This window comes from Protopterus annectens, chromosome 8.part0 (genome assembly GCF_019279795.1).
Source record: "Protopterus annectens isolate FY-2018-M chromosome 8.part0, PAN1.0, whole genome shotgun sequence".
Classification (NCBI taxonomy): domain Eukaryota; kingdom Metazoa; phylum Chordata; order Ceratodontiformes; family Protopteridae; genus Protopterus; species Protopterus annectens.
Window position 1 is genome coordinate 966,268,356 of NC_056741.1, and position 27,277 is coordinate 966,295,632.

A 27,277-nucleotide genomic window follows, 5' to 3' on the forward strand; every position below is an offset into this window, starting at 1 on the left:
GGTTGTGTTGGAAGTAGTTAAGGGCAGACTAGTAGTATTGGATTTTGTCCTGCTTTATTAGTTTTTTGACTCTATTGCGTATTTCTAGGAATTTCTGTCTAGCTGAGGGGGTTTTGGATTTGCGCCAGTGATTCCAGGCATTATCTCTGATTTTCATTACTGACCTAGTTATTTTCTGTACCCATGGGGAAGATTGGGCTTTGGCTCTGGTAAGTCTTATGGGGGTGTGGTTATTTAGGTTGTCTAGGAAGGTAGTATTGAAAAATTGAACTGCGTCATCTAGGCTGCAGTACTTTAGTGGAGTCCAGTTACAGTCTTTGAGGGATGAGATGAATGTGAGTGGGTTAAAGTTTAGTTTATTAGATATTTGCCGATAGATGACCGGTATAATATGGTATAGGTGTTTTTTGAGTAGAAATTTTGGGGAATGATCACTGAGGCTATCCGGTAGGCAGCCTGCTATATATGACTGGGGGATCTTGCTGACTAGTATCCAATCCAGAGTAGTATGCTTGTTGAAGTTTTTATTTATTCTGGTAGATGACTGGATGAGTTGCGTGAAACCATGAAGGTCTAGATGGTGGGTTGGACGGTTGTTGCAACAGATTTGCCAGTCAATATTGAAATCACCTAAAATGATGGTCTCTTGAGGAAGATGGTGGTTAACCCAACTGAGGAGGTTTACTAGTGGAGGGATATTATGGCCAGGTGGGAAGTAGCATCCTATTATGTTAATGGCTTTATTTTGGTTTATTTTGAGGTTGGTATAAATTATTTCTTCATTTCCAATTTGGGGTACTGCTACATTTAGGATCGGAATGTTTAGATGCTGTTTAAACATTAGAGCTACACCACCCCCTTTCTTGTCTAACTGGTCTGCTCTTAGAATGTCATAACCAGTAGGGAGAATTTGCTCTATGCTAATGTGAGGTTTTAGCCAGTTTTCTGTCAGAATGATAATACCTGGGGAGTACAAGTCTATGTTGACATGGAGTTCGTGGACTTTATTGGTTATACTTCTGATATTTAGGCTTAGGAGAAGGAGGTCAGTTGGCTTTCTACTGGTTGTAATTTGGGAGAAGTTGTGGTTATTAGACTGATTATTAGGAGTGGAGTTGGAGATGGAAGGGCCAGGGATGGGTTGGATGTCGCCACTGAGGGCAAGTTTTGTTATGGCTGAGGACAATAGTTTTATTAATGTGTGAAATAGTTTGTATTTTAGGGAGACTTTTTGTTTGGGTGTAGTAGGTGATAGATAATGTGGGGAGATTAGTGTAAGTTTTAGAGATGCCTTTTGTTTGATTATTGTAGTTGATAGAAAACATGGGGGGTGCATTGGGTTGGTTCTTATGTTGGTGGGAGAGGAGTAGTGCGAGTGTGAGTCATGAATGGTGGTGTGTGTAGTCATGCAGTGGAAGTGGTTGAGTGGGAGAATAATGGAGTTTTGTTAAGATGTAAGTTATGCAAGGAGAGTACATGTAATGAGTGTAAATACGGTATGCTGAATCACGTTAGTAGAAGTCGAGGGATAGTAGTGGGATGGTGGTGGAGTTAGAGTTGGGAGTAATGGTGTGGTTGGTTGTCAGATTGATGGGAGGGGTTTCTGGTTATAATAAATGTAGGATCACTGGGGGCGAGTGGGAATTGGGGAAGGGTTGAGAGTGTAGCGGTCAGAGACCCTATTATTGTTCTTAGCAAGGGTCGTGGGCTGGAAAACAATGAGGCAAAGAAAAAAATAATCTGCGTTGGTGGAGAATCAGTTAGGTACCCCACTTTCCACAGACTATTTTCTAAATTTGACCAAATACAAGCCAGATCAAGTACTCGCTTATGCAGAGCTGAGCTCCAAGTGGTAAATGGGGTTGTATTAACAGGGATGGGTAAATACAGATAGGGGTGGATAACTAAGCAGCTGCCTCTCTTGGCGAAGTGCTTCACTAGTACAGGCCAAATATAATTAGGCAGGTCAGCAGAGATAGTGAAAATAACAGTTAAATTATGGGCTTTTTCTTACTTAGTCAAAAAAGCACATACATAAGGTTCTGAGGCACTTTCAGCTCAGTATGTCCTTGAAATAAATGAGTGATTCACATGTGTCAAACATACAGGCACAATTATTTTACCATGTTGGAACCAGCAATACTGTCTTCAAAATGAGATAACCATTCTTTCATCATAATTTCCATAACCTAAGTCTGAAACAAACTTTGATATCTGCATGTATAACATACAGGCACAATTCTTTTACCATGTTGGAACCAGCAATACTGTCTTCGAAATGAGGTATTACATAGACACTCCATTCTCAATGAAAGGAAAAATGCATAACAGTAGTCATAATAATAATAATCATAATCATAATACACATAAAAGGGTGCTTCATTAGGTTGTACAGTCATGATATACTGAAATGCCCCAAAAAGCCGGTATGATGGGATTGAATAGTAAATCTAGAGACTAACAAAATGGTGTGTTATTTCATCTCAGCTGTAACAAGTCTACAATCTACTCACAATTTCTGTAAAAATATTTCACTGTAAACTATAAAACAGTACTTGTTATCTACCCTGATGGACTGGAAAAATACATGAAAGATTGTGAATTATGTATAAGTAGTAGTTACTACTCCACATTTGGTTTTCAAATCACAGAGGATGTAATCTGCTGTTTGAGTAACTAAAGATTCATCCACACTTTTATATGTGAATAACAGTGACAGCTGCTGAGAGTTTGGCCTGAAAAGTGATTATGACTCAGTGATATATTGTAACTGCACTTATTGAATGACGTCAATTTCAATGCATAGCTAAACATGCTCAGACACAGGTGATAATTGCTCCAGAACCTGTTGAATAGGCATTCATTGCAGCTGTTATGTAACACAGACTCAGTATCACCAGTAAGGAAGACAACTGTTTATCCTTTCATCTTCTATACTCAGAAACTGCCATCATCTTCACTATACTGTCTTTAACCTACAGCTAAACCAATGACATGATTTTTATGAACTCGTAAGGTTCAAGCATATCTCAATGGCTAAACTTCTAAAAATATTCAGGTACTGTAAATGCTATGTTCACAATGTGTTCTTTATAAACCCAACTAATAATTATCATAATGATTTACAGTAGTTAAATTGATGCACAAGCAGAATGTATTTATTAATATGATCTTACTATTTGGGAACACCTAATAAATTGCATCAGAAAGGGCATTCTAAATGAACTATGCAGAAAGGGCAAGATGCATCACCTATCTCCCAAGAGAGGCACTGTCATCCTGATATTCATCATGCATGTATATCAAGTACATTATGTACATACATATATCAATATACACATATGCTACATATATATATATATATATATATATATATATATAATTCATCAGATGTGAATAACAGTGACAGCTTACACATGACCTGTTGAGTAGGCATTCATTATGCTGTTATGTAACACTGACTCATGATCATCAGTAAGGGTAAGACCTGTAATTCAGTAAAATAGTTTACTAAAAAAACTGTAAGAATAAACTTTTACATACTGTAAATATTTTGAAACACCTGTGTTACTGCATTGACTTACAGGCAAGGGCTGTGGCTGGTGGGTTGAGAATCAGCTTTCCACAGACTATTTTCTAAATCTGACCAAATACAAGCCAGATCAAGTACTCTCTTATGCAGAGCTGGGCTTTTTCTTACTTAGTCAAAAAAGCATGCACATAAAGTTCTGAAGCACTTTCAGCTCAGTATGTCCTTGAAATAAATGTAGCCACGGTTCCTGGTGTAAAGTCCTGTAAAAAGTATTTGACCGCATGTTAGCAGTAGGGCAATGGAATCTAGCAGGGAGGTAGAGACGAAAGTTTGGTTATTAGTTAAAAAAGCACGTACATAAGGTTCTGAGGCACTTTCAGCAAAGTATGTCCTTGAAATAAAAGTAGCTGTGGTTCCTGGTGTAAAGCCCCATAAAAAGGATTTGATCGTGTGTTAGCAGTAGGGCAATGGAATCCGGCAGGGAGGTAGAGATGAAGGTTTGGTTAATAAGGTTGTGAGGCACTTTCAGCTCAGTATGTCCTTGAAATAAGTGTAGCCATGGTTCCTGGTGTAAAGTCCTGTAAAAAGGATTTGACCACGTGTTAGCAGTAGGGCAATGGAATCCAGCAGGGAGGTAGAGAAGAAGGTTTGGTTAATAAGGTTCTGAGGCACTTTCAGCTCAGTATGTCCTTGAAATAAATGTAGCCGCGGTCCCTGGTGTAAAGTCCCTTAAAAAGGATTTGACTGCATGTTAGAAGTAGGGCAATGGAATCCAGCAGGGAGGTAGAGAAGAATGTTTGGTTAATAATGTTCTGAGGCACTTTCAGCTCAGTATGTCCTTGAAATAAATGTAGCCTCTGTTCCTGGTGTAAACTCCCATAAAAAGGATTTGACCGCATGTTAGCAGGAGGGCAATGGAATCCAGCAGGGAGGTAGAGAAGAAGGTTTGGTTAGTAATGTTCTGAGGCACTTTCAGCTCAGTATGGCCTTGAAACAAATGTAGCCTTGGTTCCTGGTACAAAGTCTCGTAAAAAGGATTTAACCGCATATTAGCAGTAGGACAATGGAATCCAGCAGGGAGGTAGAGAAGAAGGATTTGTTAATAAGGTTCTGAGGCACTTTCAGCTCAGTATGTCCTTGAAACAAATGTAGCCAAGGTTCCTGGTGTAGAGTCCAGTAAAAAGGATTTGACTATGTGTTAGCAGTAGGGCAGTGGAATACAGCAGGGAGGTAGATAAGAAGGTTTGGTTATTGTGGGAGTGTCTTATGCTGAAGAGGATGAAGTAGCTGCAATGGACCTCATTAAAAGGGACATTGGCAACCTCCAAATACTCGACCCCACACAGTTTGGCTTTGTCAAGGGGAGGGCATGTCTGTTAAATCTGGTCGACTTCTTTGGGACAGTCACCAAGGCCATGAACAAGGGGAAGATGGTGCACACTTCCTACCTTGACCTGGCCAAAACCTTCGACACTATTCCCCACTTGGGCATAATAGATAAACTCTCTCGACTAGGTATCAATCCATATGTTATCAGATGACCAGCAAACTGCCTCACTGATAGAACCCACTTAATCAAAATAGGGGAAGCCACCTCAAGCAGTAGACCCATAATGAGTGGCGTACCCCAGGGGTCGGTCTTGAAGCCTCTGTCATTTCAGATATACTTCTCTCTGGTTCAGGCCAAAACCAGTGGGTTATGGCTGACCAGGTCTGCAGATGACTGCAAGCTGGGCATGGTCATCAATTCCCCAAGTGATGTGGACATCCTCCAAGAGGATCTCACCAAAACAAATGACTGGTGCCAGAAACATGGCCTCAAGCTGAATGTCAAAAAAATGCATCATCATCCCCTTTGGGGTGAGTGATGTCCCTGCATATTATCACATTAATAAGAACATCCTAAGCACACAACCAGTCATGAGGGATTTGGGCACCCAGGTTGAGAGCAACCTGACTTTTGGCCAGTATGTTGCTTCCGTTGTATGGAAAACTTTCTACATGACCCATCTCATAAGTAAGGGTATCTCATCCAGAGACAAGGAGGTCATAATATCCTGTATTCTTCCCTTATAAGACCAGTTATTGAGTACAATGCTCCCTTTGACATGTACCTTGCAAAGCACATAAGCAGCTGGAGAGATCAGAGGTTCCTCACCAGAAGAATCCAGGCCCTCAAACATCTACCTTACACAGATGGGCTAAAAGCCCTGTCCCTCTACACAGTTTCATACAGACTCAGAGGTGACCTTTGTCTGGCATACAAAGCAATCTCAGACCCCTCCTTGATGGGACTGCTGCATATCCGCAAGTCAGGCTCCACTCGAGTAGCCCACATGCGCGACCTCTACCTGGTCTGTGACATCAATAGGGCTTGTTGGCGAGACAACTTTGTGTCCCAGAGACTCCCGCATATAGACTCCCTCTCCACGTCAAGCAGAGTACCTCATTATCCCTTTTCAAGTGCAACCGGGATAACTGGATGGGAAGCAGAAAATACACCCCTGGGATTCCACCTGTGTCCCTGGTGGACAGAGGCTTTGGGTATTGACTTGTCTAAACATGGGTTCAACTCTAGGCTAGGCATATAAGGGCCTCAGGGCCATTAGTCTAGTAACTTCCTACGATCCTATAATTTAGTCATGTGTCTGTTGAGCAAACATACTACAGCCTGTAGTGATATTTTAAATGGTGACTACTCCAAGAAAAATTTGGATAGAATGCCAAAGGAAACATAACAGAAAATTTTAAGAAGCTATTTAATCATACAGAACAAATGTGCAAATTGTGAAACAAAAATATATAGAACTGTGGGTTTGAATACAAAAAAATCTGTTTTTGTTTTTGAATGCAATGCTGATATTAAGAACTAGAACACTGCCACACTGCCCCACAGTCATGCCAAAGTTAAACTGAAGCACTGCAGAGAGGCAGACTCACCAGAACACTCAATTACTATTGTACAGTCCATCAGAATGTTCCTGTTCTAGCTCCTGTGTAGTTGTGTTATTTGCCTGTGCAATGCTACAGAAGGCCTGAGGCCTGAATAATATCTATGAGAGTTCCCTCTTGTTGTTGTTCTTCTCAGGAGCAAAACCTGTAATCCCCATGATAAAGCTTTTGAATGAACATGTACAAAATATTTTCTAAGCACTGCTTTTCCAGTTTTATATCTCCACCTGGCTTTTTAGCACATTATTTACTTTTTTATTACAACGGTAGACTAAAACTGTAGGACACATCCTGGCTACAGTCTGGCAATTCAACATGGCCTAGAAGTACTACAGAAGTCATAAATTATCTAAAGTACACAGTCAGAAAATGGTATATTTTATAAAATGATGGCCTTGAGATTAATTTATCACTGCACCTCAAGAAATCAAGGTAGATTTTCACGGGTCTTCACACCAGTGAGCCATGCATTTGCTGAGCAAATGTTGATCACTAGGAGCATCAGCCAAAGAAGTTTGTCTTCCAAGGTGCACTTTTGGGAGCATAAAAATGTATATGAATTACATTTATGCACACAGAATGAATATAGGTCAAGTAAGAAAAGTTGTGAACCTCTAATTTTCCTTTTGAGAGCCTTTAACCCATAAAGCATAGTTTGCTAGATAAAAAAGCTATTAAAATGGCACTCCCATTGTAAGTATCAGTGATTATGAACTCCTTCTACTGATTTAATGCATCTAACAATTTGCAAATTAAATGGCTCCAGCAGTACCTACATTTTTTTATTAATATGGTGGATTAGTAATGGCTGTACAAGGGGAACACAGGATACTGACACTCACTGAAACACACCCTTATATTGACAAATAAACAGATCAATACCTGGATATTAAGGTCTGTCCTATTTGTGTTTCACTGTGTACCTAGAGGTCATTGCCAAGACAGAATTAAAAAAACAGTGTGTTTTCTGGTGCCGTCGAGTCTCTTTCAAATGCAAGGACAGCAAGGACTGGTGCTTTATGTACTGTCACTGGCCTCCAGCCAAAACAATGACATATACACGTTGACAAGTCCGGCACCACCCACTCAGGTCAGTATTACAAACTTTTCTTATCTAATGCAGGGAATAAGTGTCTTACATGCAGACATTCAGAATTACATTTTAACAAAAAACACTTCTTTTTAACAAATACACTTTAGCAATGTATTGGCAACAAGACCTCACTAACAACTGTTTACATGATTTTGGAAACCCTTGTAAAAATCATTTCATATTGGCCTATCATAAGTATGTGCCAGTGGCAAGGAGATACATGAAATCAGTATTAGAAAGTTATTTTAAGCACCACAGAGAGTATACTGTCGAAAATTTCTTAGATATCTGCAACACTACAACCAGCACATTGATAAATTTACTGATTTAATTCAAAAATTAAGGCTGACTTTCCATTTTAAAGTTGATAGTACAGAATGAGGAATTTGATAAAAATATACACACAACTTAATAATCTGATTAACCTACTATGTAAGTTAGACAGCTACCACCTATTTTTGTGCAGGAATGGTAACATACATACACTTTAAGAATATATAGATTTCTTTGCTGAGTCCAGTTCTGAGCAAAACAAGGCTATTTCATATTTGGAAACTTAAATATCTTGATGGAAAACTACTGAGCTGTATTTATGCTACTAGAACAGCCTAAATGGCAGTTACCTTGTGACAAATGGTTAAAACTGTGCTGACATGCTGAATTTTGCTGAAAAAAAATGAAACTGTCTTCCCTGAATCCCCTTTTATTGCCTATTAGATGCTCCCTAACTTCAGAGATATAATAGTCAGTACTCTGAGCATAATAAAGCAGCCAAGTAAGAAAACAAAATAGTGATGACATGTAAGACTCGTACCACATACATATGCAGAGCATTATCTAAACAACAAAGATTTATGCAATTAAATTAAACGGGGTTTATTGCATATCAATTAAAGGTCCAGGTCTAACAATGGAAAAGAACAGGTCATACATTTTTTTAGAAATAAAGCAGCTGCTAGAGAGAATATAAACATTTGAAGCAAAGAATGTTAAGCTGCACTTATCTGCATACATTCTAGGAAAGCATTTTTCTTTGTTACATCATATCCTGTAAGAATTTCCTGAATTAATATTAAGAGAGAAATTGGATGACATGTAAGAAAAGTCTCTAGAAACAATATCTTACATCACATCTGAAAATCTAGGTTTGTTGCTCCAGTCTTGAAATCTGGGGAGACATCATATTGTTCTATTTACCTGCCAGTATCTGTTTTTTCTGTAATCTTTTAAACCACATAATGCATCATGTCTGGTCATACCAGTATTTACTTACAGAAATGTATCTTCTTCTTCAGGTAGCAACGCAGAGTCAGACACAGCATTATCAGCTACTTATCTGCAATTTACAGTTTACACGTCTCATTTTATGACCATAGCGAGCAATATGCTGCTTAAAAAAACTTCATAGATTTACACAGATAAAGCAAAAAACATTCTGAGTTATAAATATTGCAAGACATGACATGAAAACATTTATTTACTGTTTGCCTTTTATGGAACAGACTAAATAATATATATCATAATTTTAGTTATTTATTTATTTATTTGCAGTTTGTTTGCCAGGATAGTCCAATTGTGCCACAAGGAATCTGTTTTCAATGGAGTCCTGGGGAGAAAAGCTCCAAAAAAATACAAATACATATTGCACATTGCACATTTACATTATAGATATCTCATAGGAATACAAAGTAAATATAATAAAAAAGGTTAACAATGATAGAATGCATCAGTATAGTTTGTAAAACAGCAATAACAATTTTTTTTTACACAAAAGTAGCAGCATAGGGTAACTGTTAAGTAGTTGGTCAAATAGTTCAATAGAGCTGTGGAATTATAGGAGGCAGTGATGGCGTATTTAGTTCTAGAAGAGTAGGAAGTGGTATTAGAAGGATTAGGTAGGATGGGAACAGGAGCACTTCCATTGTGAAGTTAGGTGTGAGCGCAGCAAGGTTTTAAATGATGAGAGATTGCTGGTGAAGCGGATAGGAGATGGTACAGAATTCCAGATGCATGCAAGAGAGTAGGACATTAGGTGATTCCCAGCTGGATGTGTGGGTTTGTGCAATTTAATTAGTTTTTGGGAATTAGATCTTAGAAGTCATTATGGTTCATACATTTCTCAGGTAGTGGCTAGGGAGGGACAAAGAGAGGGGCTGTAAATGAGTTTATGTGCTTGGATGAGTTGGGTATAAGTGAGGAGGTTAGGTATCTCAAGCCAGTTTATTTGGTGAAAAGAATTACAATGGTGAGAAATGTCTCTGTGACCTGCTGCAAATTTTAGTATATTATCTTGTTATAGCAAGAGGAGAGTTTTGTTTTGAGGAAGGATTGCAGGTTGGTGAGGATAGATGCACCATATAGCGGGAATGGGATGAGATAAGTATTGGCTAGTATGAGCCTAGTGGAAGGAGAGATATAACTATTATGGCGGTATAGCATGCCACGTTTTTTGTGTTTTTTTTAAATGTTTGTTGAATTTTAGTTGATCATCTATGAGTACTCCTCGTAGTTTAGTGTCAGAGACTATTTCTAGGGGAGAATTATTTTTGCTGGTGATTATAAATGAGTGTTTATCTAGGTAGGAGGTTTTGGAGGCAGTGAATAACGTAAGTTTAGTTTTGGTTGCATTAAGAGCCAGATGGCTGTCTAACATCCACTGCTCAGTAGAGGAGAAGGCAGTTTGGGTAAACTTATTTAGAGTGGGGATAGAAGGGGAAGAGCAGATAATGGTAGAATCGTTGGCATACTGGATGCAGCTGGAGTCTGGAATGGCTTGGTAGAAATCATTAATGAATATGTTGAATAGTAGGGGGCCTAAAATGGAACCTTGGGGGACACCTGTGGGAGTATTAAGGAAGGGTGAAGTGGCTTTATTCTATTTGACTGCTTGTTGTCTGGTTGTGTGATAGCTGGAGAACCACTTAGTACAGGAAGGGGATAGGTTTAGTTTGGAGAGCTTATTAAGAATCAGGTTGTGGGAAATAGTGTCAAATGCCTTGGAGAGGTTGAGGAGAAGGGTGGACACGAAATGGCTGGAATCATGGGTTTTGTTAATTGTTTCAAAGAAGGAGAGGAGAGCAGTGGAGGTGCTATGACCAGGTCTGAATCCATTATGTGTGGGAGTAAGAAGCTGGTTGTTGGTGAGATAGGGTTAGAGTTGTTGGTGGATACATTTTTCAAGAAGCTTAGAAACAGACGATAAGATAGCAATAGGGAGGAAGTTTGGAATATCATTATTATTACCTCCTTTATGTCGAGGAATAATAAAGGCTTTCTTTCAGACCTGGGAGGCCTGGCATTCTGAGATATACCGATTAATTAGTATGCTGATAGGGAGAGCAGTGGGTTCTGTGGCTACTTTTAGGAAGTAGGAGGGAATTTCAGCAGCGGCATTAGAACCAGGTTTTAATTTTAGGAGAAGTTTTTTTTTTATGGTGGATATAGAGATAGGATTGATAGAGAAAGATGAAGGTTGGGGGCAAGGGATGCTAGGGGAGGAAGGGATGGATGCACACTGACGAGAGGTTGTAGAGGTGTTGATGAAGGATGATGTTAGCTTGCTTATGGACTCTGTGAAAAAAGAGTTAAATTGGGTGGCTAAGTCCATGTCAGAGGCATCTGGGTTGGGGCAAGAGTTTTCTTTTTTTCCTGGGTTGAGGAGAGATGAGATTCCTTTCCAAATTAGGTTGGGATTGGTGTTGTGGTTGGTTTGGAGAGTGGAGAAATAGGCTTTGCGGTCTGAGTTAATACGTTTTTTGACTTTATTTCATATTGTTTTATATTAATTTAGGATGATAGTGGTTTTATTTTTATGGTAACATATCCAGGCTTTGTCAAGGAGTCGCATGGTAGCTAACGTGTTTTTGGTTAACCAGGGTACAGGGTTACTTTTTATATGTTTTGTTTTAGAGGGAAAAAGGAGAAAAGCAAGTTTGTGAAAGTAGAGTTAAAGTATGAGAGTGCATTATCTAGGGGAAAAGTCTTTAATGGGTTCCAATTTGTGCCTTTTGCACATTTGAGAAGTTCTTTAGGCAGTGAGTGAAAATATAGGTGTAAGTTAGTTGTATGGAAGAGGGGAGACAGTGGGCAAAAGTGGAGAAGTGGTCAGCTAGTGGGTCTGGGCGAATACCACTATCAGAGTTATAGTGAGGATGGGATACTAGAATCCAGTCTATTGTACTTCCAGTAATGGAGTTCTTGCAAAGCCTGGTAGTGGAATTGATTAGGTTTGTAAAGTTATATAAGTTACTATTGAGTGAGTTAGTGGGAGATTGGATTGTGGCCCAGTTTATGTTCACATCTCCCAGGATTATGGTTTCATGAGTAATGTTGGTAGAGAGAATATCTTCAAGGGATGAGATATTGCCTCCAGGGGGAATATAGAGGGAGAGAACAAATATGAGTTTATGCTTGTTTAGGTGGAGTAGGGCTGGAATATTTTCTGCCTTGCCAAATTTGAGAAAGGGTTTGGTATAGGGGTGACTAAGAGGGATGCTGAGTAAAGGAGTGCTACACCACCTCCCTTTTTTTGTGTTCTGTCATTCCTTAACATGCGGTAGTTGGGAAGAGTTATTTCAGAATCTTGTATGTGGGGCTTAATCCAAGTTTCTGAGATGGAGAGAATATCTGTCTGGTTAAGTAGAAGCCAGGCTTGAAGGTTTGGAATTTTGTTACATAGGCAATGAGCATTTAGAGCTGAGAAATGGAGGGGTTTGCCTGTTGCTTGGGGGGGGGGGTTGGATTCAGTGTGGTAGAGGGGCCTGGGTTTGGGTGGATGTCCCCAGAGAGAAGGCTAGAAATAAGATGATGGATGATGCATTTGGTTTGTTTGGGGTGTAGTATACAGATATAGAGTTTTGTGGACATTAGACTGGTGTAGTTGGGAACAGTGTTTTTAAAGTTAGGTAGAAGTCTATAGGGGAAGAGCATGCTAGTGTTGAGGGGGTAGAGACTGGGTGATATAAGGGTAACAGTAAATGTGTACTTTGTAGAGGATGGGGTAGTGGTGTGAAATGGGAGGGAGTGGTTTGCGTTAGTAGGTTGGGTGATATAGTTTAGGTAAGTTAAGGTAATTAGAAGTATTATTTGAGTAAGTAGGGATAGAGGTTTGAGGGTCATGATGTTGCTTATTAGAGTAGAAGTAAGGGGTGAGTTAAGTTGGGAGTTAGTTTATTTGAGTAAGAGATTATGGTTTAGATTAATAGTGGCAAGTATTTAATCAAATCTCAAGCTGTTATCTATGGTGACACCAAGCAGTTCAGTGTGGCAGATGGGATTCATTTTAGTATTGTTCAGTGAAAGCATGAGAAAGGAGGATGTATGATAAGGTGATATGTCCTTGACAAAGAGCATTCAATTTTATTGGGATAGAGAATAAGTCGATAGTTGGAGAACCAGGACTCAATTGCTGAGAAGTATTGCTGGGTTAATTTTTGGAGCTGTGAAAGGGAGGGAGCAGCACAGATATGCGTGAAGTCATATGCACCCTTACCGTTTAATATACACAAAGCAGCATTAGATATATGTTTGTCATCCTGCATCTTCACAATAATGTACGTTTGTAATTATTATTTGCAGACAGTTTTACTAATGATTTTAGTTTTAGTAGCTGAACTCAGGGGCATGTTGACTTTTGTAGGAGATTCACCCCCCCTTTTGAAACAATGCACCCTTACCCATTTAATAAACACAAAAAAAACAATAATGCAAAACAAACTAGACATCACCATAAGAAAATTCCTAAATCAAACTAAAATACAACAATCCGAGAACAATATGCCCCCAGGTTCTGTGGGAAAATTCAAAAGTGTTCAATGCAGTACTGCAATCCTTTAAAGCGCCCAAAGTGGGACACTGAAATAAACATTGCATCAAGAAAAACACATTATATTCACTGTCATTAAAGGCATCAACCCCCACAACACAACTATTTTAGTGATTATCCTGCAAAAAGACAAACTTGTCAAACCCAGTACAGACTATACCCTACAAAAATATCCTACACACATATAAACGTCAGCTCCTGTAAATGCTGAGAATGACCACAAGCCAACTTCACCAACTGCTTATTGACAAACCCAGCATAATCACTTGTTTTGGTTACTTTCATAATACAAGATATATTCTTCACTTAGTGAAGGTACACAATTTTAACACCAAATATAAAGTAAATAGAGCCAATCAGAAGTCCTCCCCTACAGAGAAGGGTCTGCCACCAACTCATCTTCCAAGGCCACAACTCATCCACAACATATAATACCATAAGGACAGAAAATGAGTTAGGTGCAGTATAATGCCTTAACAATAAAGAGACACTAACAGACAATATGGAGTTAACATTTAATTATGCCGTTCTATGGCCAAGCCTCATTAAAACATCTAAAGCAATAGAATAAGTCGTGACTTTGTCCTAGGACACAAGGGAGCAAAGGCCAGCCACAACTCTGCAAGCTTAATACAGAAAACTATGATTGGCTCTCCAGTTATAACCAACTTATTATGTGTTTGAGACACGAATGTCAACAAATTCAATATGAGTGGAGAGAATTGTATGATGCTATGATAGCCAGAAAAAAAAATTGTAATACCACACAGACAGTGAGCAGAAGTGAAGTGTCCCTCTGAGGAATAAGTGGCATTAAAAACTGTTAACATCTCACTCTGCCTCACGTTATTTTACTGAGTATGGCTCAGAATTTCCCAACAGCTTTTGAAGCTGATAGCTTTTTACCAGTGTTCTGTGGTGTTCTGTACTGGCTGCTGTTGTACTCTAACACAAGATTAGAGTTTAACAACAGTAAGAGGTGATTAACAAGCCTATCTTTTCACTATAGTGGGGCGGCCACGGTGGTGCAGCGGTTAGCATTGTCGCCTCACAACAAGAGGTTCTCTGGTTCGATCCTTGGCTGGAGTGCCTTCTGTGTGGAGTCTGCATGTCCTCCCTGTGGTCGTGTGGGTTTTCTCCCGGTACTCCGGTTTCCTGCCACATCCCAAAGACATGCTGTAGGTGGATTGGACACTCTAAATCGGCCCTAGGTGTGTGTGTGTGTGTGCCTTCTGTGGAAGGTTGGGCGCCGGGCTGGCAACTCGACACCGTAAAACTCCACCACCAATCAGGAGTGGACAGGTGTTCTGCTGTGCCAACCCCTAACCGGGAAAAGCCGAAAGATGAAGATCTTTTCACTATAGTAATTTTCTTTCTGTGCTGAAAAGTGTAACTAGGTAACTGGCTCGTCATGGCAGTTCTATGAAGTAATGCAAGAGTAAGCATGAACTAAGCAACTACTATATTTGGAAGTTGTAGCAGAAAAGTCATAAAACTTCTTGAACTCACCCAGTTTCATATGAACCTTGGAGACATGAGCAGATAGAGTGAATATACTTGCAAGCTTCTGATCTAAAATGACTCCAAAATATTTGAAACAAAACATATAACAATTTAAGACTACCATACATTATTCCTGTCCCCACAGAGGCATTTGCTTCAGTAAAACCCTAAATGCTTTTGTAGGTTTTAATCCCTGTTAAGCAATCATTGATCAGATCTGTCATTTTACTAACTACAGCTAATACATTAAAATAGACCAAGCTGCCAAATGTTTGGGATTGATATTATTCAGTTACAGAGTTAGGGTTATAATATGAGACATTTTCCCATTTTTCAAACCAAAAAAGTTGAAAAAATAGCTAACAAAACTCCTTATTTTACATACAGTGAATCTAAATATATTATGGACTAATATATTTTTAACAATATTAATAAAAAATAGAATGTGATCACAATATTTTTGTATTAATGAATTGCTTGAGTTGAATTTATTTTTATTTAGTTAGTGGGCAACCACAAGAGGCAAAAAAACTCTTTTTAAATGGTAGACCAGGAGTGTTATCTGATTCAGTGACTTACTCAGTGGGGAAGCTGAAAGACTTGAACCCTGGATTACAGGAAAAAAAAAACATGCTGGGAAGTCCCTAATGCTGCTTTTTTAATTGTGCCATGGGAGAGGTGTGATCTGCATTTATTTATTTAGTTAGTTAGTTGTTCTATTTATGCATGCTATTTTGACCAGGTTAGTCCTACAAGTCCAGCAGCCTCTTCACATGAGAGACCTGAAGTGGTATTCACATGACTAGGGAAATTTGGTTAGGCCATTGGTGAACTTCCCATGTTCTTTTGATAGATACAATGGGATCATTTATATCCATCTGAGCTACCACCAACTCAGGCAGATGGGTTGTCTCTGTGACTCCTTTTTTTTTTTTTGTGAAAAAAAAAATTAACTGGGCTAAGATTAAAATAAGATCATTGGGATCAGAGCTCTGCCCCGGTTAACAAATTCAGACTAAATAAAATAAAATAAAACAAAATAAATGAAGAGGCAACAAAAAGCTTTCTAATAAAGTATATATAGAGATACACACAGTTTTCAGATAACTTAAACCACTTTTTTCTTTCTTTAGAAAATAAACAGATTAGGGCTGAATTGCTGGTGACAATTTAGTCTCTAATTTTGAAAGTGTCTGCAAAAGTGTTCAAGCCATCAGTTCCACCCCCCCAAGAAAAATATTCCAACATATTGGGTATCTCACATCACTCATTAGAAAAATAAATTGAAATTTGCTTGACTCTCTGACTGGCTACTTGTCTTTGGTTTTAGAAGTGCATGTAAAGGAATGACATCCAAGTTTAGAATCCCCCCCATTTGATGCAGAATAAGATCAGCACACTATTAATGAAATTTTGCTTGGAGATTCATTAATAGGCCCAGCATGAATCACACCACAATGTACTAATTTGCAATTCAGAGACATGTTAGCCGCAACTGGGTATGACATCATTATCAGCTAATTTGCATGTCTCCGAATCATGTTTACTACCACAACATGCAGATCATTGCCGATCTACACATCACAGATGTAAACTGCTGCTTATGTAGGCAGTGGCATTCCCCCAGCCAGTCTCACACACACACATGCATGCGTGCGTGCACACACACACACGCACACACACACACACACACACACACACACACACACACACACACACACACACACACACACACACACACACACACACACACACACACACACACACACAAAACACACACACACACACTCACCACAGATACATACATAACCATGATAATCCTTGTACCTTTCCTTGATCTGTCTGCCATCCCATGGTTACTCCCACCTTTGAATCCTGTGTGACATTGGTGCCATTAAGTCAATCAGGTTTATATGCATTCCTGATGTCTAGTGTTTCCCCACACCCCTGATCCCTATCTTATGGTTGGTGCTGTTAATGCAATGAAGTTTTGAATGTAACTTTGGTATCTAGTGTTTCCCCCACCTCTTGATCCCCATCCTAAAGTCAGTATCATTATGGTACTTAGAGTTTAGAGTAATCAATGGTGTCTAGTGAATTCCTCCAAACCCTGATCCCTGTAGTGCTGTAGGCACTGTTAAAGCACTTAAGTATGTAACATCCCTGGTGTCTAGAGGTTTCCAGCTACCCCCACCCCATCCTTGTACCATGATCATGGCAGGTGGTTGAATATGTTGAATCTCCTTTAACTTATAAACTTTCTCCATGTTTCTTTACCCAATACCTTTGTGTTTTTCTTCTAAATTCATCCTTCACAGATCAACCAGATTTCATCTACCACTCATTTCTGTACATCATCACTTCCAAAGTGCTGAATTCTCTGCTCTTTCTTCACCATCTTAAGCAAAACTTTCATGATTTTCCCAGTAATCTAATTTCAAATCAAATACCTTATTTCCACCATCTTGAAGATCCACACTATTTTTCCTATCCAAAAGCTCCAGGAAGCTACCCATGTTCTTGACCATGGGACTATTACCCCACAGCATCAGCTACCAGCACCTGTCTCTATTGATAGTAGTACTGGTTAATCCTCCTCATCAAGAGAAAGAGTAGGGATTCAAAAAATATTTTATTATAAACTTTATGTAATGCAGTGCATAACTTTCAACAAAAACAAAATGTACACACATGCACCAGATATTCTATGCTGATATTTAACTGCTAACACAAATCATGCTCTGTTCTCCTAATAACCTCCTTTCCCTGAAAAAAATACTTAATGTGCACTGTCTGATTTAAAATCAGCCAAATCCCTGCCTAGTAGTTTTGTGTCTTTATAATATTCCTATTTATATTTTTGCTCAAGGATGTTTGTTGAAAGCTGGTGTGTGTAATACTAGTATCAAGATATTCAGCCTTTTTCTAATTTCTCCAAATCTTTTGGGTTTTTGATACCATGAAGGGAATGGACCCCATTCCTAAGTCAAAATATGATTAAAGTTCATGAAATTAGTATAGTTTCAATCTTTGATGTCAGCCAAAAGTGCTCTTCGCAGCACTTGCAATGTGCCCAGTAATGACTCCTTCTGCAATACGTACAGGGTTACATGAATGGGTAGCATATATAAATATGATTGTAAATTCTTTCTTATAAGACACATTGCTCCTACTACTATTGTAACTGTTTGGGTATCTTTCTTCCACATTGCTCTCATTTCTGCTGGCAGATCCTGGTATTTTATGCCTTTGTGTCTCTCTGTACACAAGACACAATAGTCACTGGGTGTGGCAATTTCAATGATCAATGCTACTTTTGTCTTCTTTTCTTGGACCACTATATCCGGTTTTCTAGCAACTATCTTTTGAACTGTTGGTAATGGGTGATTCCATGTGATATAAACTTTATCATTTTCTATGATGCCTTGTGCCTCATGTTTCCAGTGTTTTTCAGCCACTTTGATACCCATAATGTTTGCACAATCCCCAATGCAACAGGCTCGCCACATTATTATGCCTTTCAGTATACAGTCCCTCTGCCATTAGTGTGTCGCAGCCAGCAACAAGGTGTGTGACTGTTTCCAGTTTGGTTTTACAAAACCTACATATGTCTGTTTCTCCCACATGTTCAATGGACTTTGTAAACCAGCGTGTACATAGCCCACTATCTTGGGCTGCCAATATTGACCTTTCATTTCTTGATGTGAATTCACCTCTCCTTAACCATTCCTGTGTTCGTTCTTGATCAACACAAGGCTCTTCCAGAAGTTTTCTATACTTGCAACTATATTTATGTTTTTTTCCACATTTCTTGCCTGGTCCTTCATCTTATATTCTTTCTTTTGTTTTTTGGCACATTCAGTTGCTGCCTGGTTTTTATCTACTTCTGGTTTGATTTACATTCCTGCTTGACGTTGATATGCTTCTGCTAACTTAAACAGAGAAGTCATCTTAGATATATTCAGCAGGATGTGGAATCCTATGTTGCTATTAAAGGATACAAAGAAAACTGCATAGTTTTTATTGGACTAAGTGGTCAGTTATGGAAAGGTGCGGTAACATACAGCTGAAACAGAATAATTTCACAGTAAAGCAGACTCCATTCTATAAATGTAATTTAAGTACAGAATAAGTTACACATGTTGCCCCATGGACAATGGCCTTTGCTGCTATTAACAATGAGATTACAGAATCTCCTAAATAAGACTTAATATATTGCACATATTTGTTTAATTTTGGTGTAAATTACACTACATACTGTTGCATTTAACACCCTTGCATTATCTTAATATCTATTATTGCTGTATTTTACACCACATATTCTCAAGTAACCTACAGATGGATAAAGATTGAATGGCTTGATTTGCCCAAAATTCAACCCGCCAAGGACTGGAGCTTCTGCAAAGGAAATCACTGTTGGTGAGGTTTGCCAGCAGTGCTGGCCTTTTCTGGAGTAACTTCCCCCGTCTTCAAGTTCATTTGACCCTGGAATTAGTATATATACGTTTGCGGTGTATGAGGCTGTGTTTTTTGGCCATTTGTTGGGATGACCACAATATGGGGGCTCTGATCCTAAGCAGAACAAACTTCATCCACTCATAGTGAAAGCAATATTTTCCTTGTATTGCTCTATCAGTCTACACTGAGGATGATAAGGAATGTGCACCCAGGCCACCTACCTCACTAACAAACACACAAACAAACACATAAACAAGCAGACACATAAAAAATAAATAACTCAGATTTGTTGAACAGGATGGGGTGGAATGATGTAAAAGTACTTTAAATAGGGAAAGGAAGTGACAAATGATTCAGAAGTGATGTGAATTTAAGAATAACCAGAAGGGCTGGGATGTACTGCATGCAAGTAATATAATGGATAAGCAGTATGACTGCATTAGGAGGAAGATGGAGAAGAAATTGCAAGAAGCTGTAATCATGATTAGGAAAAGTAATAGTATTTTATAGCAAGATGTTAAGGGTTATATGAGTTGGACATTGAAGTTAACACTTTTCAGAGGAGTGATATACGTATAGAGAGGTAGAAAGAGTAACAGATTAAGTTTTTTTTTTTTTTGGGATATGTCTATTATTTCTTTTACTACAGTTTATATATAGTCAGAGAATGATTTGCCAATGTGATGTAAATGGTGGCAGACTTTTTCTAGTCTAATATGCATTATGCCAAATATAAACATTGGTTATATTGTTTAGAAATTGATAGTTGGGGACAAGGTGAATTAGGCTGCATTACAGCTGGAATAGATCTGTGAAAATGGATGACAACATAAAAAATGTAGTTGGAGAAAATTAAGTTAGTATGAGGTAAAGTGGACATATGAAAATGCTGATAAATATACAAAAGGATATTGATTTTGGGTAAAACACTTTTTTCTCTTATTTTTATTTTAGGGTAAACTATTAGGTGTTGAAAGCACTCTCAGTTAGGAAGATGGATTTGGAGTTTCATTTAAAACTCATATCAAAATTTATCCAGATTAAAAATGGAAAAAAAAATATTTGTGAGAGAAGGGGAAGGATATGATTAAACACCACAATAATATTGCAATATTTTTATTTATTTATTACGTTTGTTGACTGGTATGTCCGACTGTGCCAGAGACCGATTTTCAGCAGAGACCCGGGGAGAAGAACTCCACATTGATACATAACAACAAAAGAAAGGAAGAAAGAAAAACAAACCATATTAACAGTAAATATTAGTACAATAGAATTATTTTACAGCATCAATAAACAGTAAAGGCAAGGTCCCGTTACTTAGTGGAGCCCCAGGGGGAAACTCAACAGTAGTAAAGCTCAAACAAGTAGAAGTAAATGTAGTACAATATGTAGAACTGTACAATTTCTGTAGTAGTACCAACCAAGCAGTAGTATATGTAATGTAATCAGTAGAAATGTGCAAATTACTGTGCAGAAAGAGCAAACACTAGATAGTATACAAGTCAAAGTTTACAGTAGGGATGTTAGAAGGTCAGGTGATAAAGGTAAATAAGAGTGGGGAAGAAGATTAACCTGGGGGAGTGGCAGGATCATAGTCAGTGACTGGCACTGATTGTTGTCTGATACAAAAGGAGGGATGTTTGTATCTAGGACAACCATGGTGAGGGGATATGTGGCTTTTGCATATGGGCAATCAAAGAATGACTGGAAGGTGGTGAGTAAGAAGAAAACAGACAGTATTCCAAGAATGCAGTTTAAAAATGATTGTTGAACACAAGTTAAACTGTGAAGTGTAGGATAATGTTTTTCATTTTGCTCATAATGCTGGTGTTTTCTTCCCTCTGTTTTATATCAGAAGTGGTACTACATAAGCCAGCATATGTTTTCTTTGGATTGGGGAAACCATAGCATTTTCAAATTCAGTGCCCAAAGTGGAAGAGAACTCTTTAGTACTTCCTTAAAAATAAATTATGATTGTTTGGTTCCCTGTTATGTTTCTTTTTCCCACCTATATTTTTATTTCTGAAAAAGATTCATTTCATATTGCCAGCAAATCTAACAGTTTGTTTATGTTGCTTCCGTGAAGAGGGTACTTTTTGTCTTAGTCCCAAAGTTCCATTTATTTTTTTTTCTTTTTCTGTCTTCTAACTCTGAATCATACTATTGAATTGATTTCAAATAACTAGAGTTTAGTTGCTGATAGGCACTGTCATTGGAAAATGAAGTGACTCTCAAAATGCTTTCATTCACCTTCTATCTTAAAGATGGTAAAGGGGTTTTACACAGTTCCACCAAACTTTCAACAAATAACAAAGATGCAGCTTGTTGGATACTACACAACATTTGCATAAGTTGTCCAATACCTGGTTCCAAACAAACCCTAAGACTAAGAGGAACCATCTGTTTAGAAAAATAGATTTTTTAAACTTTTTTACTGCCAAACAGAGGAATGTACCTATATGGCAAAGTTTGCCATGATGCAATTTAACATGAGTAGATACATTCAGTGAATCCTCTTTCACTCTGTGAGTCTTTTCTAGTTATTCTGAATGGTTGATTTAAGTCACATGACTATTTGAATGCTTATTAAAACTTGGCCTTTCCTTTTAATTATCAGATTAAGCACTGAGAAAGTCCATTTGGGGTGAAACTTCAGTCTCCTCTTACCTCCCAACACTTAGAATTATGAGAGATACACATATAGCCAAACTGGAAGCCACGTACTCTCCAGCCAAGACCAGAATAGCTGGTCAAGAAAAGAAGGTCAACACTTGCACCACACCACATGGAGCACATAGCCCTCCAGAACACACACCAGCACTGCCTTCACATAAAAATACAAACTGCACACCCACCTTCACAGAGGCTCTCAATAAAAATCTACCCAAACAGCAGAGACCTCCAAGGCAGAAACGCACTTGACCACCACAACACAACATTAATCACATGACACATAACTCTTCTAAACAGTGTGCCACTCAGCTAAAGCCCCTAAGGCAAAACAGCATGCCCAGCACACTAGTCATAAGTGACTCGATAGTGAGGCACACTGATGTCCCACTCACTAGGTTGAATAAGGAGAAAGTAACAGTATCAAAGGAAAAGTATACTTTAAAAATGATCAAAACATGGTAGGTTCAGGTTAAGGCACTTTAATCTTGCAGCAAGGAGACAAAAACGTGCTAATACAGAGTTTGTCTAACCAGAAACAGGAAATGCATTCATTTTTATAGGTTATCAAATTAATCCTGTCCTACCATGCTGACGTAACGAATTACCACCTTTTGGTCATCATCTGCTGACCATCTTTCCCATGATTTTCTGCTGATTTAAACAATTTTTATGTGAAACATCCTGAGGAAAACAAATTGGCCTTGGTTACTTTCAGTTAGATACTTGTCATATTACATTCAAGATACTATAGCTAAATCGAACACAATGCTAGCAGTTCATTTCTCTAATAAGCCTTTGTCTAACTTATCTCTAAACTACTGCAGCTGCAGAGGTTCCCATCCTCTGAACAAGGCTGTCTTTCTGCAATCATTACATTTATTCAATGGTATATTGTCTATTCATATGCTTCTGACCTAGCAGATTAACACCTGCTTCTCAAGTACATTTCCACAAGGCATAAACAAGAATATTGCTGTGCTAGCAGTTACTAGGTCAGAGGGCAATTTGCAAGTTTCAGTAAGCATGCTGCAGTTTCAATAAGGCATATTTTTGGTCTTATATGAAACTCAATTTATATAAATCACAGTACATAAGAAATAGAATGAAAAGTATATTAAAAAACACTTGATTATTAATTTGTCATTAAGCATACACATATTAATACATATTTTTCTAACATCTCCCTCCTGTTAATACTTTTTATTCTATTTTCAAAAAAGATAAACAGTTTGCTTCTTTTCCTAACCTTTTCCATTTAGGATTTGCAGTTAGGAAAGTCATTTAGTTTAAACTTTTATGAAAGCGTCTCACATTCTAGCAGCTCTTCAAATTCAGTACTTTGATACATAGTTTCAGATATGGATATATCTATGAATTCCTTAATTCATTTCTTCATGCAGGGGATTCCGCAACAAATACAAGCTCCTATTAGGAGTAAACCTACCCCAATAGCAATCAGTATGTTCATAAAGATGGAGCCTCACCCCCCAAAGGCATTCTGAAAAAACTCTGTCAGAGGATTTGGGCCTGGTTTAGTCATGGCCGACACTTGCTGAATCACCTCGAGATGGTCGTTTATCTCATGCTGGTGGTCAGGAATGAACGCACAGCACTCTTCTTTGATTAAAGCACAAGTTCCGCCTCTCGCCGCTAGGGTGAAGTCAAGAGCCATTCGGTTTTGAAGCTCTACAGTTCTCATGGCATTCAGTTCATCAGTTATCAGTTCAAGGGCAGAAAAAGTTGCATTACTCATTATTTCGAGAAGTTTAGACAGTTTTCACAGTTCCCATATTGATTTGACTCCGCCATACATGGGTGATATACCTTCCCAGGATATAACAGCATCGCTCAAGTCCATGTGCACAAGTTTGGTTCCCACATTACGATGGTTTTTCCACTCTGCTTCAATTCGTCCCACTGGATTCCCTGGTTTCTTAACAGTCTTTTTGGTTACGTCTCGAGTATTTCGAATACTCCCTTGAGGCAAAGCTGCAGTGTGTCGGATGGCTGGAACCAGGTATCCCAAAAAACAACTGCCAGACCAATTCTCAGGTAACCATTTATATGCCTTTTTCCCACATACAAAATAACAGTCCTCTACTTTTGTCATTACTTTGTTACGAAATGACTGCCCTGCATGAAACATTTTCTTATCTATCACTGATAACTGTTTGAAAAGTACAGGATTGTGCTGTACCTGATCAAGAGTTTTATGCATAGATTTCAAAAATGAGTCATAATCTGTACTACAAGATCCGCTCAAATCATTTGGTTTTCTATAACATTTGTACTGTACAGTAACATTACATTTACTCCACCCAACTTGGATGGAGTCATTTTTATAAAAACATACAATTCCTTTTTGTGTCACAGGCAAATACAGTGCTACCTTATCTTGTGCTTTAAATAGCAACTGTGTCAAAAAACAGATTTTCCCAGGTCTCATTGACCCCTAGGGGGATAACAGTCATTAACAAACCCCCGTATGCTGTTGGTATGGCCGTACAGACCCAGCAGTTCGAAACATTGAAAGTCTCTGCATATACACGTGTAATTGCCTGATAAGTGTTAAAGTTCGGATGCCAGTCTATGTTTGGTTCATTACGTCTAATCAGTTCAACCTTTGTGGCAGGAAAAAAGTATGGCCACAGCAAAAAGAACAGTGTGATCAATATTGCAACAAAAACAATCGTACAAGTTTTTTGAAATTGCTCAGTGTCTCTACTCACTCTGTATCTGGCCATTTTGTTCTCGTTGTGCAACTGTAACTAAGTTTTTGTCCAGTTCAAAGTTTTTAACCAGTTTACAGTGTGTCAAATGGATCCAAGACGCTCGTTCTGCGATTTTGACTGCGGTGGGTGTTGACAGCAGTACCTGGTACGGACCTTCCCACTTCGGAGAGCTCCAATTCTTCCGTTTCGTAATCTTCACCCAGACCCAAGTGCCTGGGGCTACTGATGCTTCCGATTTCGGTTGCTCTTTATCTGAAACAGAGTTTAACTGCAAAAGTTTGTTATTCAAAAATCTCCTCATATATCCTGCAAGTGAACTGTCAGCCTCCTGCTCTGTAGACATGAGAGGTTTCCTCTGAGGTGTATAATATGCCCTCCCAAACAAAGTTTCAAAAGGAGTTAATCCCTTTACATTTGGAACAGTTCTCATACTCAACAGTGCTAAAGGCAAACAGTGCACCCAATTTTTTTGTGTTTCTTCTATCAATTTCCTAAGTCTATTCTTCAGTACCCCATTATGTCGCTCTACTAGCCCTGCAAATTGGGGGTGATACGCACAGTGATTCTTTAATGATATTCCGAAGTAACGACTAAGTTATTGGATTGTTTGGTTCACGAAATGTGTCCCGTTATCACTATAAATCTTTTCCGGTATCCCAAATCTGGGTATAATTTCTTTAACAAGGACCTTTGCAACCGTAGCTGCATCTGGGTTTTTAGTTGGAAACGCTTCTACCCATTTGGAAAACATGTCTATAATAACTAAGCAGTATTTCTTATTCTCACATTTATTCAATTCTATGAAGTCCATACAGATAGTATGGAATGGATATGGTGGTGTTGGAAAATTCCCTCGCTTAGGCTTCAATGCCCCTTGTGCATGATGCTTGTTACAAACATGGCACACTGCACAAAATTATTTTGTATAGTTTGTAAACCCATAGGTTGTAAACACTCTATTCACTAACTGTACCATCCCCCCTTTTGAGACATGGCTCTGCCCATGGCTCAACAACGCTGCATATCTAAATAAATTAGATGGCAAAATCGGTTTCTTTTCCTTGGAGATGTACAGTCCCTTTTCGAGGATTGCTCCTCGTTTTATCCACTTTTGTTTCTCAAGATTTGTAGTAAGTGTCTGCATTGTTTTTAACATTTCTAAATCTAAAGTCTGAGGTTTGTAATTCCTCACTCAAAAGAAAAGTTTCTGTGGCTGAAGCTGCCTGCTTTGCAGCTGTATCAGCCCATGCATTACCTTTTGAAATTCTATCCTGTTGTTTTGTATGAGCTACGCATTTGCAAATAGCTACTTTCGTAGGTAACTGAATTGAATCTAACAAGTCTAAAATAAGTTGCGCATGATTAATCGGTTTACCAGTAGATGTTATCATTCCTCTATTTTTCCACTGTTGTGCAAAAACATATACAGTAGAAAAAGCATACTGGCTGTCAGTATAAATGTTCACTTTCTTACCTTTTGCTAAGGTACATGCCCTCGTTAAGGCAATCAATTCCGTTGCTTGTGCAGATAAGTTGTGTGGCAAAGATTTTGCTTCTAAAGTTTCAGTATCAGAAACGACTGCATACCCCACTAGGTTTTGTCCTGTAGGACCCCTCCTGCATGAGCCATCCACATAGCATGTCACCTCGGCATCATCCAAGGGAACATCCATAAGGTCTCATCTAGGTAATGTCTTTTGCTCAATCTCCTGCAGGCAGCAGTGCGGTTTGCCATCTACAGGGGTCGGAAGCAAAGTTGACGGATTCAAAGTTGTGCATCGTTCAATTGTCATATGAGGTTGGCCCAACAGAATGGTCATACAGGAAAGATGCCTAGCTGGAGAAAGATATGCTACTTTTTCTTGCAGTAAAATAATTGCGACTGTATGAGGTACTCTCAATGTGAGAGGGTGGAATAATACTACTGAGGCTGAGGCCTGCACTGCCATTGCAGCTGCAACTACTGCTTGTACACAGTGGGGCAAAGACCGCGCCACTGGATCTAACTGTGATGAATAATAAGCTATGGGGCATTGTTTGTCCCTATGTTGCTGTGTCAACACTGATGTCATATAGCCTTGCTTACAATCTACAGTTTGAATAAACTGCTTGTTATAGTTTGGTAATCCTAAAACTAAGGATGATGCTATCAATTGTTTCAGCTTACAGAAAGCTGCTTCTGCTTCAGGTGTCCATTGTAATAAATCCTGTGCAGCCATCGGCTTTTTAAATATTAAATCAGCCAGTGGAGCAGATTCCAAAGCATAGTTTGTATCCAACTCCGACAAAAATTAGTAGTTCCCAGGAAGGACATCATTTCCTTCTTGGTCGTTGGTCTGGGTGCTTGTAAAATCGTTGTTTTTCTGTCTTCATCTAATATTCTACCTTCTTTGGATATTACATATCCTAAGTATTTAACTTGTTTTCTCCAAAGCTGTAACTTGTCTTTGTTTACTTTGTGACCTTGAGTAGCTAAAAATTGTAACAAAGCTATTGTGTCTTCTTTG